Below are 13,176 nucleotides of genomic sequence, written 5' to 3'. Positions count from 1 at the left end.
ACTTCAGCTTTGCTCATTCTGCTAAGGCAAGCACAGCAATCGGAGAATGCTTAATGCAATGGCAATGTCTACTTCTAGTACTCTATTAGGGGACTGTAGTTACTGTAAAGGGATGTGGGTATGGATGGTTACATAGCATGTTTCTTTGAGAGGTTTTAAGAAAGGTTTGGATGATTTCCTGGAGGATAAGTCCATAGTTATTGAGAAATACACGGGGGAAGCCACTGCTTGCCCTGTATCGGTAGCATGGAATGTTGCTACTCATTGGGTTTTTGCAGGGTACTAATGACCTGGATTGGCCACCGCGAGAACGGGCTACTGGGCTTGATGGACCTTTGGTCTGACCCAGTATGGCTATTCTTATGTTCTTAACGTGAGCCAAGTATAGGAAAATTAAGCCATTGTAACATCACTGCTGAGGTTGGCTCTGAGGCATTGAGACATCAGAATCTCAGCTCTGGAATGTTGCTTTCATTGGGGTTCCGGAATCTTGCTATTCTTTGATATTCTCCATGGAATCTTGATGCTCTTTGGGGTTCTAGAATCTTTTGTTACTCTTTGCATTCTGGAATGTTGCTACTCCTTGGGTTTTAGCCAGGTACTAGTGTCCTGGATTGGTCACTGCGAGAACGGACTACTGGGCTTGATGGACCATTGGTCTGACCCAGTAAGGCTATTCTTATGTGAGCCAAGTTTAGGACAATTAAGCCATTGTAACATCACTGATGAGGTTGGCTCTGAGGAACTGAGGCATCATAACATCACAATCTCAGCTCTGGAATGTTGCTCTCATTGGGGTTCCGGAATCTTGCTACTCTCTAGGGTTCCGGAATCTTGCTACTCTGAGATTCTGGAATGTTGCTACTCCTTGGGTTTTGGCCAGGTACTAGTGACCTGGATTGGCTACCGTGAGAATGGGCTACTGGGCTTGATGGACCATTGATCTGACCCAGTAAGGCTATTCTTATGTGAGCCAAGTTTAGGACAATTAAGCCATTGTAACATCACTGATGAGGTTGGCTCTGAGGAACTGAGGCATCATAACATCACAATCTCAGCTCTGGAATGTTGCTCTCATTGGGGTTCCGGAATCTTGCTACTCTCTAGGGTTCCGGAATCTTGCTACTCTGAGATTCTGGAATGTTGCTACTCCTTGGGTTTTGGCCAGGTACTAGTGACCTGGATTGGCTACCGTGAGAATGGGCTACTGGGCTTGATGGACCATTGATCTGACCCAGTAAGGCTATTCTTATGTGAGCCAAGTTTAGGACAATTAAGCCATTGTAACATCACTGATGAGGTTGGCTCTGAGGAACTGAGGCATCATAACATCACAATCTCAGCTCTGGAATGTTGCTCTCATTGGGGTTCCGGAATCTTGCTACTCTCTAGGGTTCCGGAATCTTGCTACTCTGAGATTCTGGAATGTTGCTACTCCTTGGGTTCTGGCCAGGTACTAGTGACCTGGATTGGCCACCGTGAGAATGGGCTACTGGGCTTGATGGACCATTGGTCTGACCCAGTAAGGCTATTCTTATGTTTTTTGAGGGGGAGGGTTGTTTTTTTTAATCTTTAATAATTTTCAAACTTTGACAGTGCAATACAGTTAATTTAAACATAAACACTATAAAGAAGACACTTTAAATACATCATTAATACATAAACAATCTTTGTTCTTATGAGTCATCTGGAGAGGAATCAAAGACATTAGACAATGACAATCCTCTTGTTGTATCTCTTTTAATGAAAGGTGTATCGTAAACAGTGCTTCAACTGTTTCAGCACAGGGAGCTAAATTCCTTCTGTAAGACATTGTCAAACATATTGTAATATCTTTTTTTATGCTGTGAACGAGTTGGCTGCCATGAAGGCGTTTTTGCATCACCCTTCCCCCAAGGTTCCAGAGCGGTTCCTCGAGGAAGTGACAAATAGAATGTTTGCCAATGTGATTCAGGCAGTGTCGCAACAACCTAGGGTGTTGCATTGTCTCTGACATTCCCTATGAATAGGCTCCCTGCATCACCAGTGCTAAGCTAGCAACACTGGCCACCAAAGCTCTTAATAGGCTGACAGAGACAGAAGCCCTCCAGATCATGGGTGGGAAGTTTCCAAGTTTATTAGTTTTTAATATACCGACCATCAAACAAATGTCTGGCCGGTTAACAATAAAATTTAAAAATAGGAGAAACAAAAATATACAATGATAGACATTTAAATAAAAGAAGTGAACATAGATGACAATAACTGGACAAACTTGAAGGTGAGGATGGGGGGAAGGGAGGGAAAAGTTACATAATTGAGAAGAGAGGGAGATAGTGGGTTTGGGATATTACATAATGGATAGGGTTGCTTTGTTGAGCCAAATGGTAGCTTGCAGTATAGAAGAAATAAGAAGAGAGGAAAGAAGAGAAAAAAAAAAAAAGTAAAGCGAAAGAGAAGAATTGAATTATGATTAATCTAATTACTGTTGAATGCATCGCGGAATAGAAAAGTCTTTAGGCTGATTTTAAATTTTATTAGCTGTTGTTCATCGCGGAGGTGTTGTGGTAAGGAATTCCATAACGTAGGGGCAGTTACTGCGAAATTTATTTTCCGAGAATAGTAAGAATCTTTTAGGGAAGGGATGAAGAGAAGTTTTTGATCTGTTGATGTAAGGTTTCCCTTGTGATAGGGGAGAGGGGCTGGCCCTGGAAACAAAATATGGCAAATTACAGTGGGGTAATATTCCTAGGGGTTACCAGACGTCCAGGAAAACCTGGACATGTCCTATTTTTAGAGGGCTGTCCGAGGTCCCGGATGGACTTTCCAAAACCTGGCAGTCTATCCGTCTTTTGAAAAGCCCTGACGAGCTCCAGCTGCATTTGGAGGGCATCTGATCATGCACGAATGATGTCGCACTCATCTGCGCTGCTCCAGGCCCTCCAGACGCGGCTTGAGCTTGTCGGGAAAGAAGAGAGGGGCTTTGTGGGGGGCAGGGCTGGAGACTGGACTGGGAGGGGCTGAGGCAGAACAGGACAAAGCCAAAGACGGAACTGGGCAAGGCCAGGGCAGAACGAGACAGGGCCATGTGTCCGGACTTTTGCGGTCCAAAATATGGTAACCCTAAGGCCCGGATTCCATATAGGAAGCCTGGGAGAGGCGTCCTATACAGAATCAAGCCTACACTAACCACGATTCTGTAACCTACGTCCATGTTACAGACGCTGGTTACAGAATTGGGTAGAGTAGATGCGGCCACTATACTTATCGCAGCAAGGGATCGCCAGCAGGAGGGTGCCCAACCCCTCCTACTGGAATGCCGCCCTCCCCGATACTCCCAATCGCCTGCAGGAGGGTTCCCAACCCTCCAGTCGCTGCCAGAAGGCCACCTCCCCTCCAGATCCCCCCCACGCTAACCCCCGCACTAACATCTCCCGATGACCCTCCTAATCTATCCCCCAACTAACCTAACTAACGAGAATGAATTTTCTGCAGACAATTGAATACATTAGAGTGTGGCATCAACTTATTTAATGACATAAAAATTGATGACATAACTTAATTGCTTTGTATTGAATTCTAAATACAACTGGCAGCCAATGCAATTGGTGGAGATATGGAGTAATATGCTCATATCTTGATAAATCTAGCCGCCACATTCTGAACCATCTGCAGTACCCTGCACCTGGTCATAGTTATCCCCAGGTACAGGATATTGCAGTAGTCCAGCCGCAACAAAATCATTGCTTGTACAACGGCACAAAAGTCAGATGGTGACAGCATTGGATCAATTTGCTAACAGAATTTTAATTTTTTACTAATCAATTAATGAGAATCATAAACATCATGTACTGTTAAGAGTGTATTACATTACATTACATTAGTGACTTCTATTCCGCCTGTACCTTGCAGTTCTAAGCAGATTACAGTATAAGATAGCTGGACATTTCCAGGAAGTTACAATTTGGGGGACGCTTACACAGTAGATGCAGGGGAGTTACAATTTTAGGGGATGTTTACACAGTTACAATTTTAGGGGACGCTTACACGGTAGATGCAGAGGGATTACAATTTAGGGGACGCTTACACAGTAAATGCAGAGGGATTACAAGTTTCAAGTTTATTAATTTTAATATACCGACCATCAAACAGATATCTGGCCGGTTAACAATAGAATTTACAAGATAGGAAGGCTAAAAAATCTATTCCGCCTGTACCTTGCAGTTCTAAGCAGATTACAGTATAAGATAGCTGGACATTTCCAGGAAGTTAAAATTTGGGGGATGCTTACACGGTAGATGCAGAGGGATTACAATTTAGGGGACGCTTACACAATAGATGCAGAGGGATTACAATTTGGGGGACGTTAAATAGAGGAGGCAAAGGGAAGAAATTGAGGATGGGAATAGAAATGAGGATTACTAGTGGGGAAGATGAAGATTAGGGTTGGTTACTTGTTCGGGTCGATGGGGAGGTCAGCTGGTAGTTTGCATGGAGGGGGGATGGTGTGGGGGGGATAGAAGGCTGTATAGTTTTTTTGAATAGCAGGGTTTTGATTTCTTTTCGGAATGATTTAAAGTCACTTTTTGGAATGATTTAAAGTCATAAACACCCCTTATAGTCCTCAATAGACGTAGTGGTCTGTTAGAATGGCGGAAAGCAATGTATAGGGATGATTAGCGTTGGAAAAAACCAACGGGTGAAACATGTTGGCTTCACTATCCCTGAAAGAAAGACCACACAGCTAAGTACTTTTAAGATATAGGGCTCCTTTTACTAAGCCGCCTTAGGGCTTTAACGCGCGGAATAGCTCACGCTAAATTGCCGCCCACGCTAGACCTTAATGCCAGCATTGAGCTGGCGTTGGTTCTAGCCGCTTAGCGCGGGTTTTGCGTGCGCTAAAAACGCTAACGCGGCTTAGTAAAAGGAGCCCATGGTGCGTTAAGTTATGCTTAAAAGATTTATAAAAAGCACTATTATACTTGAACGTCTCGATCATGTCTCCCCTCTCTCTGCGCTCCTCGAGCGAGTATAGCTGTAATTTGTCAAGCCGTTTTTCATATGGTAGATCCTTGAGTCCCGAGACCATTCGGTGCAAAGAATGGCCACCCGGATGGTCTCGGGACTCAAGGATCTACCATATGAAAAACGGCTTGACAAATTACAGCTATACTCGCTCGAGGAGCGCAGAGAGAGGGGAGACATGATCGAGACGTTCAAGTATCTTACGGGCCGCATCGAGGCGGAGGAAGATATCTTCTTTTTCAAGGGTCCCACGACAACAAGAGGGCATCCGTTGAAAATCAGGGGCGGGAAACTACGAGGTGACACCAGGAAATTCTTTTTCACTGAAAGAGTGGTTGATCGCTGGAATAGTCTTCCACTACAAGTGATTGAGGCCAGCAGCGTGCCTGATTTTAAGGCCAAATGGGATCGGCACATGGGATCTATTCACAGGGCAAAGGTAGGGGAGGGACATTAAGGTGGGCAGACTGGATGGGCCGTGGGCCCTTATCTGCCGTCTATTTCTATGTTTCTATGTTTCTATGTATTAAAATTACGAAAATAAGATCCAGTGAGGAGGTGGTACTTAAAGCATTTGAGTTCCAAATGGTACCTCTGAGGATTGGGAAGTAATATTTATTTTGTGAGGACTATAAGGGGTGTACGGTATATGTAATAATACACTCTTAACGGTACATGAGCTCCCATAAGATCTTACAAGAATTCTTCCAGATGTATAAACCGAAAAGAGAGCTTAGAGATGTAAACGGGATGAAATTAAGTTTGGAGGGTAGAATGTCGACCACGCAGGCTAGGATCGGAGCATCAATGATCTCTGTGGCTGGCGTAGAACTAAGGAATGCCTTGCCTGGTATCCTGCGGTTTTGTGTGGGGAGAATGAATTTTAAGAAAATGCTGAAAACTTCTTGTTGCTCATTTTAGATTTTTTTTACATGTAAATAAAATCTAGGTAGCTCTGGTTGGTTTTATTTTCCTTCAGCGAAAACGTGCCGCTTTAAGAAATTCTTAGATAGGACTCTGGCGTTTCAAGCAGGCGTAATGAATTCATTTTGAATGCTCTTATTACTCACTTATTATCAATTTCAGAAAGATTTTAAAACTTATCTATTTAAACAATACAATATTTAATTGATTTCAAAATTATTATGATAAGCAGATTTTTTATGATTTTTATGGAATAATATTGCTTATTTATTTTAGTATAAATAATCTGCATTTTGCATATTTTACTTTGAATAAGTTAGGGTTGTATTTTCTTAGTCAGTATCTTTTATTGAATTGTGTTATTTTCTTATTGTTATTTGGATTTGTATTTTAATTACTTGTAATTACTATTGGGTAAACCACCAAGAACTGATGGTTTGGCGGTATATAAAAATAAACTATTATTCTTCTTCTTATGCTAAGGTATATTTCAGTTGATAATCGCCTTTTAGAACTTTTTTGACAGCAATGTAGGATTTTTAAAACTTGCTTGTATTTCTGAATTGATTGAATTTGCTCTCTATCCATGTTTTTAACAGGGACGATTAATGATGTTGTTTATATTTATCTTATATGTGATAATCGGAGGGAAGCAAGATATTATGTATGTGATATGGAAACCGCATAGTTGTATGCAGTATATAAATTTTTATATAAATAAATAAGAGCCATAGAAGACACATATTGCTTCGGAGCAACAATGCCAAATAAAAGCCACAAAAAAAGCTCTCTTTCTCACCTGGGGTCCCGAAAACTATCAGGAAATATATTAATAGTCTAACCACAAACATTTTCATTCTTTTTTTTAGCAAACTAACCCTCCCTTTTACAAAAGCGTAGCGTGGTTTTTAGCGCACTAGTGTTGTCGCTGTCCCTGCCCCAATCCTGTAAGCTCTGCTTTAACCTTGCAAGCCTCGAACACTTAAAGATTTTAAAGTGTTTGAAGCTTGTGCAGATGAGGGCGGAGCTTACAAGCCCGGGGCAGGGACGGGAAAATGAGTTCCTGTGGGGACGGGTAAAAATTTGTCCCCTTGCCATTCTCTACTGCTGAACACCTGGTTCTGCAATGTTTAACTGTAAGAGTCAAAGCAGAAAAAAAGATTGTCAGAATGATTCCACTTTGCTTCTTTCAGCCCTTAAAGAGCGCAAGATAATATGATAAACAAAGCTACTGGCTGAATTTTAATGAACGGAAATGGCAAAGCAACTGAATTAATTTTATGCATTATCATATTTTCTTTTGGTTTCGTTCAATTTTAATAGTACACCAAGGGGGTAGTTATTAAGCTTGATTTTGATATCTGTGGTAAATGAATAATGCAACATGTGTCCAGATGTGCAAGCTGTATTATTCTCCTTTCTCGAGGCTATCAGGCTTTTACCTCGCAACCAAATGTTCCTGGGCAACTATTTGAAAGATTTTCGATTTACAGCATTCCTGTTTCAGTTGTAGACCCAGGTACGTTGCATAAGACAAATCACCCTCCACCCCCTTGCTCAGGGTTGCAAATTTTCATGTATATCACACACTTGCACTCCCTGGAATTATCTTGTAAAATTCGTCATTGTGAACCACAAATGCTCCAACACTATTATCCAGGCTCTCCTCAAATACTGAGACAACCTGAATTTGTGGGACAGATTAATACGAGGAGAAGGGGGCAGCTTGGCAACAAATTCCTTTGTCTGGTGAGGCTTTGACATCTCCTGGAATAACCAGCTATCTCAGCTCATTTGTAACCCAAAATTGTAACCTTCCTGGAAATGTCCAGTTAGCTCTTTTGTAATCCGCCTTGAACTGCAAGGTACAGGCGGAATAGAAGTCACTAATGTAATGTAATGTAATCAAATGGGTGCTGTAGTTTGGGGGGGACAGGCCCCCTCCCGGCCAAAGCACTGCTTTAAGGGATTCAATTTGAGCTATTTACACCTGCAAAAGAATCAAGAGAATTGGAAGGGATGAGAGAAGAAATAAGAAAATGAAATGAAACCATTCATGTTATTGGGTTGTTTTAAGTGGTTTTATTGCAACTTGTACTCATGCCGTGTAATGCATATATCAACACTATAAAATACTGTAAATAAATAACATGTGTTTATATACCACTTATAGCCTAAGGAGCTCATAATCGAAATGGAAATACATCTACAAACCATCCTAAATCGGCACTTGGACGATCAGTAAGACAAATCGTCCATGTGACGATAATAGAACTGGGTTTTAGACGTATCTCAAAACGACTTAAGCCCTTTCAGTGCTGCTGTACGCCCAGAGCTAAAAGGGGCATTTTAGGAGAAGTGGTGAGGGCAGGATTTGGGCGGGACGTGGGTCTGCAAGTATAACTGAAAGTTTAACGAGATTGCCCAGACTGAAATTGCACGTTGTGACTTAGGCGATTGAAAACCGGTCTAAGTGCCGAGAAGGTATCCAAAGTGACCAGATAACCACTTCAAACACAAAGTACAGACCCCCACACACTTCCCTAGTCATCACTGACCCCCCACCCACAACACCATAAAAATCGGAATACACACTTTACATATCTGCCTCCAGAACATCAGCACCTGGCATACGAAAGCCTAGTAGAGCTACAAAGAGGTGGCTTAAGTAGTCTGGGGCTATTGGGGTTTAGACAGGTGGTTCTAGTAGGTTTTGGGGGTGTTTTGGAGGGCTCACCATGCCCTATAAGGAAGTTTGGAGCAGTGCCCACTATTCTGTTGCCATGCCTGGATAGCCGTCCATCACTTTGCTGACCCCTCTCACGTCCAAAAGGTCTTGTTCTAGGTGTTTTTGACTTGGGATGAATTTTTGGACAAGAATGGGGTATAAAGATAGACAGTTTAGCAGACTGGCCGATGAAACATCTGGACGTATACTTAAGACAATTTTCGGGAATGTACTTTTGGCACTGCCGACTTTGGCCAACTAGCGACTTAGGCTCAAAACAGACTTAGATGTTTCTTTTGATTATGCCCCTCTACGTGGTTTACATTCAGGTACTCAAGCATTTTTTCCTATCTGTCCTGGTGGGCTCACACTCTTCCTAATGTACCTGGGGCAATGGGGGATTAAGTGAGTTGCCCAGGGTCATAAGGAGTAGCATGGAATTTGAACCCACAACCTCAGGCTGAGGCTGTAGCTTTAACCACTACACCACTAGAAATCAAAATGTAGTAAAAGTGAGCCAAGTATAGGAAATAGAGCCATTGTGACATCACTGATGAGGTTGGCTCTTAGGCATTGATGGAATGGTTGGCTCAGTTGACCCGTTTAGTAACTTTGAGTTTACGCCCAGCAGTGTCTACGGTGAGCTGTCAAAGCTCAAGGTTAACAAAGCAATGGGGCCGGACAACCTGCACCCCAGGGTGCTTAGGGAGCTGAGTGATGTCTTGGCGGAGCCACTGTCCGCGCTCTTCAACCTCTCCCTTAGTACAGGCAGCGTCCCGTTGGACTGGAGGACGGCTAACGTCATTCCACTCCACAAGAAAGGCTCAAAGATGGAGACAGCAAACTACAGACCAGTGAGTCTAACATCGATAGTGAGCAAACTAATGGAAACTCTAATCAAACACCAATTAGATAAGATCCTGGATGAGGAGAATCTACGGGATCCCCGACAACATGGATTTACTAAGGGGAGATCCTGCCAATCCAACCTGATCAGCTTCTTTGACTGGGTAACGGGGAAGCTGGATATTGGGGAGTCCCTGGACATCGTGTACCTGGACTTTAGCAAAGCATTCGATAGCGTACCACACCGCAGGTTACTGAGCAAGATGAGTTCTATAGGATTAGGTAACACATTGACGAAATGGGTTGGGAGCTGGCTTGGAGGTAGGCTCCAAAGGGTGGTGGTGAACGGCACCCCCTCCGAAATGACGGAGGTGATTAGTGGAGTACCACAGGGCTCAGTCTTGGGCCCAATCCTATTCAACATCTTTATAAGAGACTTGGCAGAAGGGCTTCAAGGTAAAATAACATTATTCGCCGATGACGCCAAACTGAGTAATGTAGTGGGCAAATGCACAACAGACGAAGATTCAGTGCCCGACAACATGATGCACGACCTACTCCTACTGGAGCGATGGTCTAGGACATGGCAACTCAACTTCAATGCCAAAAAATGCAAAGTTATGCACCTGGGCAGCCAGAATCCATGCAAGTCTTATACCCTTAATGGCGAGATCCTAGCAAAAACGGTAGCAGAACGAGACTTGGGGGTAATCGTCAGTGAGGACATGAAGTCTGCCAATCAAGTGGAGCAGGCTTCGTCCAAGGCAAGACAAATCATGGGCTGCATACGAAGGGGTTTCGTCAGTCGTAAGGCGGAAGTCATTATGCCATTGTATAGATCCATGGTGAGGCCCCACCTGGAATACTGTGTGCAATTCTGGAGGCCGCATTATCGCAAGGATGTACTGAGACTGGAGTCGGTGCAAAGAATGGCCACCCGGATGGTCTCGGGACTCAAGGATCTACCATACGAAAAACGGCTTGACAAATTACAGCTATACTCGCTCGAGGAGCGCAGAGAGAGGGGGGACATGATCGAGACGTTCAAGTATCTTACGGGCCGCATCGAGGCGGAGTAAGATATCTTCTTTTTCAAGGGTCCCACGACAACAAGAGGGCATCCGTTGAAAATCAGGGGCGGGAAACTACGAGGTGACACCAGGAAATTCTTTTTCACTGAAAGAGTGGTTGATCGCTGGAATAGTCTTCCACTACAGGTGATTGAGGCCAGCAGCGTGCCTGATTTTAAGGCCAAATGGGATCGGCACATGGGATCTATTCACAGGGCAAAGGAAGGGGAGGGACATTAAGGTGGGCAGACTAGATGGGCCGTGGGCCCTTATCTGCCGTCTATTTCTATGTTTCTATGTTTCTATGTTTCTATGAATGAGGCATTATGATGTCACAATACCAGCTCTGGTTATCAGAGACTGGAGCTTGTCACACTTTTTATTTATTCAATTTTTGATACTGTTCTCCAAGGGGAGCTCAGAACAGTTTAAATGGATTTATTCAGGTACTCAAGCATTTTCCCTGTCTGTCCTGGTGGGCTGACAATCTATCTAATGTACCTGGGGCAATGGGGGGATTAAGTGAATTGCCCAGGGTCACAAGGAGCAGCATGGGATTTGAACCCACAACCTCAGGGTGCTAAGGCTGTAGCTTTAACCACTGCGCCACACACTTCCCTGAGTAAACAAGCAGAAAAGTTCCCATACTTCTTAACAAATCTAAACAATGACCAAAACTAGTGAGTCTGTTGCCCAAACATCAGCCAGCTAGATATATGTGGCTTTGCTGAATGGAATGTGATCAATACGGGACCTACTTAATTTCTGGGGAGCTGTAGCTAGCTAGTTTCAAATCAGTTATCCCGGAGCGTTAATGAATATTTGAGGCCACATTTTAAACAGGTGCCTATGTAGAAAATGGGCATCTAAGACGGGACATTCACAATTTGAAAAGCGTTTTGCAAGACTTTCGGAAGAAAATGCATTTGTTAAAGTACTTAAAAGCAGTTGCGTAGTAAGAGGGTGGCTGAGGGGGGTGGTCCGCCCCAGGTGTCATCTTCCTCGGGGGGCCAGCACCCCTCCTCCTCTCCGCCCCCCCTTCCCCTGCCGCACACACACCCCTTCCCTTCCCCCGTACCTTTTTATCTTCAGCACAAGCACCCATCAACATACTGTCCCTGTCGGCTTTGACGCGCTCGCTGACATCACTTCCGGGACCCACCGCCCAGGAAGTGACGCCAGAGAGAGCGCCGAAGCTGACAGGGCAGTAAGTTGGTGGCTGCTCGCGGTGACATCATAAAGGTACAGGGAAGGGGCACGTGGCGGGAGATGGACGCCACTGCTTAAAATGCTACAGAGCAGCACATGTAGTTGGTGACAGATCCAGTGAAAATAGCTATTTTACAAAGAAATATGTTTAATAAAAGAATGTCATCACATAGACCTATGGGAACCATTTTCAACCATTCAGTTTCATTAATTATCATCAGAAAATGTTTCCATCTTGTATTCAGAACACAGTGATACCTTGGAATCCGAACTTAATCCGTTCCAGAACCCCGTTCAAGTTCCAAATCGTTCGAGTTCCAAGACAATTTTTCCCACTGAAAATCATAGAAATTGGATGAATCCGTTCCTGGGTCTCATAAACTCAAATTTTAACAGTAAATACACTGGATTTTAAGGTAAAATAGTAACAAATAATAATAATACAGTACAGTATTTTCCTCACTACACCACACAAAGGCGAAAATCACACGAGATGCTTTCACGACAGCTTCCGACAATGATGTATGGGTGGCCTGAGCGCTGGGGAAATGTACGCACAAACACACACGAACAACGTGCAGGGCGTTTGGATTCCAAAGCGGCGTTCGGATTCCGGGGCAAAATTTGCTCAAATTTTTTGTTCGGATTCCAAGGTATATTCAATTTTGCGTTTTTGCTTTTAGACCTTTTGACAAAGATTTCTATCACATTTTGTTCATTATGCAAGTGTTTCTTCAGTGGTGTAGCGAGGGTGACCGGCGCCTCTCTCTCGCCCCCTTCCGCTGCTCACGCCGAAGTTAAAAAGATACAGGAAAGGGGGCACGGATGCGCGCACATGGCAGGAGGAGGAGTGGAAAGAGGGGTGCCAGCGCCCTGAGGAAGACCCCCCACCTCCCCCCCTTACAACGCCACTGTATTTATTTATACTTTCACGCTTACCAGGCTGTGTTTCGCCGCATGGCGTCTTCAGGAGCTGAATTTGCAAGGCTCACCAGCTTCAAAACATCACCTACAATACAAAGTAATTCACATACATTCCCTTTCATTCATACCAAAACACTACCATAACCTTTAAAAATCTTTCACCTACCGCTAAGAAGGCGAATAGAATGCTAGGCATAATCAAGAAGGGTATTACAACCAGAACAAAAGAAGTTATCCTGCCGTTGTATCGGGCGATGGTGCGTCCTCATCTGGAGTACTGCGTCCAATATTGGTCGCCGTACCTTAAGAAAGATATGGCATTACTCGAGAGGGTTCAGAGAAGAGCGACACGTCTAATAAAAGGGATAGAAAACCTTTCATACGCTGAGAGATTAGAAAAACTGGGACTCTTTTCCCTGGAGAAGAGGAGACTTGGAAGGGATATGATAGAGACTTACAAGATCATGAAGG

The 13,176-nt window shown here is 43.8% G+C and overlaps 1 protein-coding gene across 9 annotated transcripts in view; it reads right to left on the bottom strand.

The window, feature by feature from the left end:
* The window catches only part of MRAP2 (melanocortin 2 receptor accessory protein 2), a 70,926-nt gene that overhangs the window by 7,837 nt on the left and 49,913 nt on the right, over nt 1-13,176 (bottom strand). The window contains exon 3 of one of the 9 annotated variants that reach the window (XM_033938246.1): nt 12,721-12,790. The exons of the other annotated variants lie outside the window; for them this stretch is intronic. The gene's annotated coding sequence lies outside the window, so the exon portion shown is untranslated. The remainder of the gene's footprint in view (nt 1-12,720; nt 12,791-13,176) is intronic. 9 annotated transcript variants of the gene reach the window in all.

This window comes from Geotrypetes seraphini, chromosome 3 (genome assembly GCF_902459505.1).
Source record: "Geotrypetes seraphini chromosome 3, aGeoSer1.1, whole genome shotgun sequence".
NCBI classification, from domain to species: Eukaryota; Metazoa; Chordata; class Amphibia; order Gymnophiona; family Dermophiidae; genus Geotrypetes; species Geotrypetes seraphini.
This window is presented reverse-complemented; position numbering and strand designations above follow the sequence as displayed.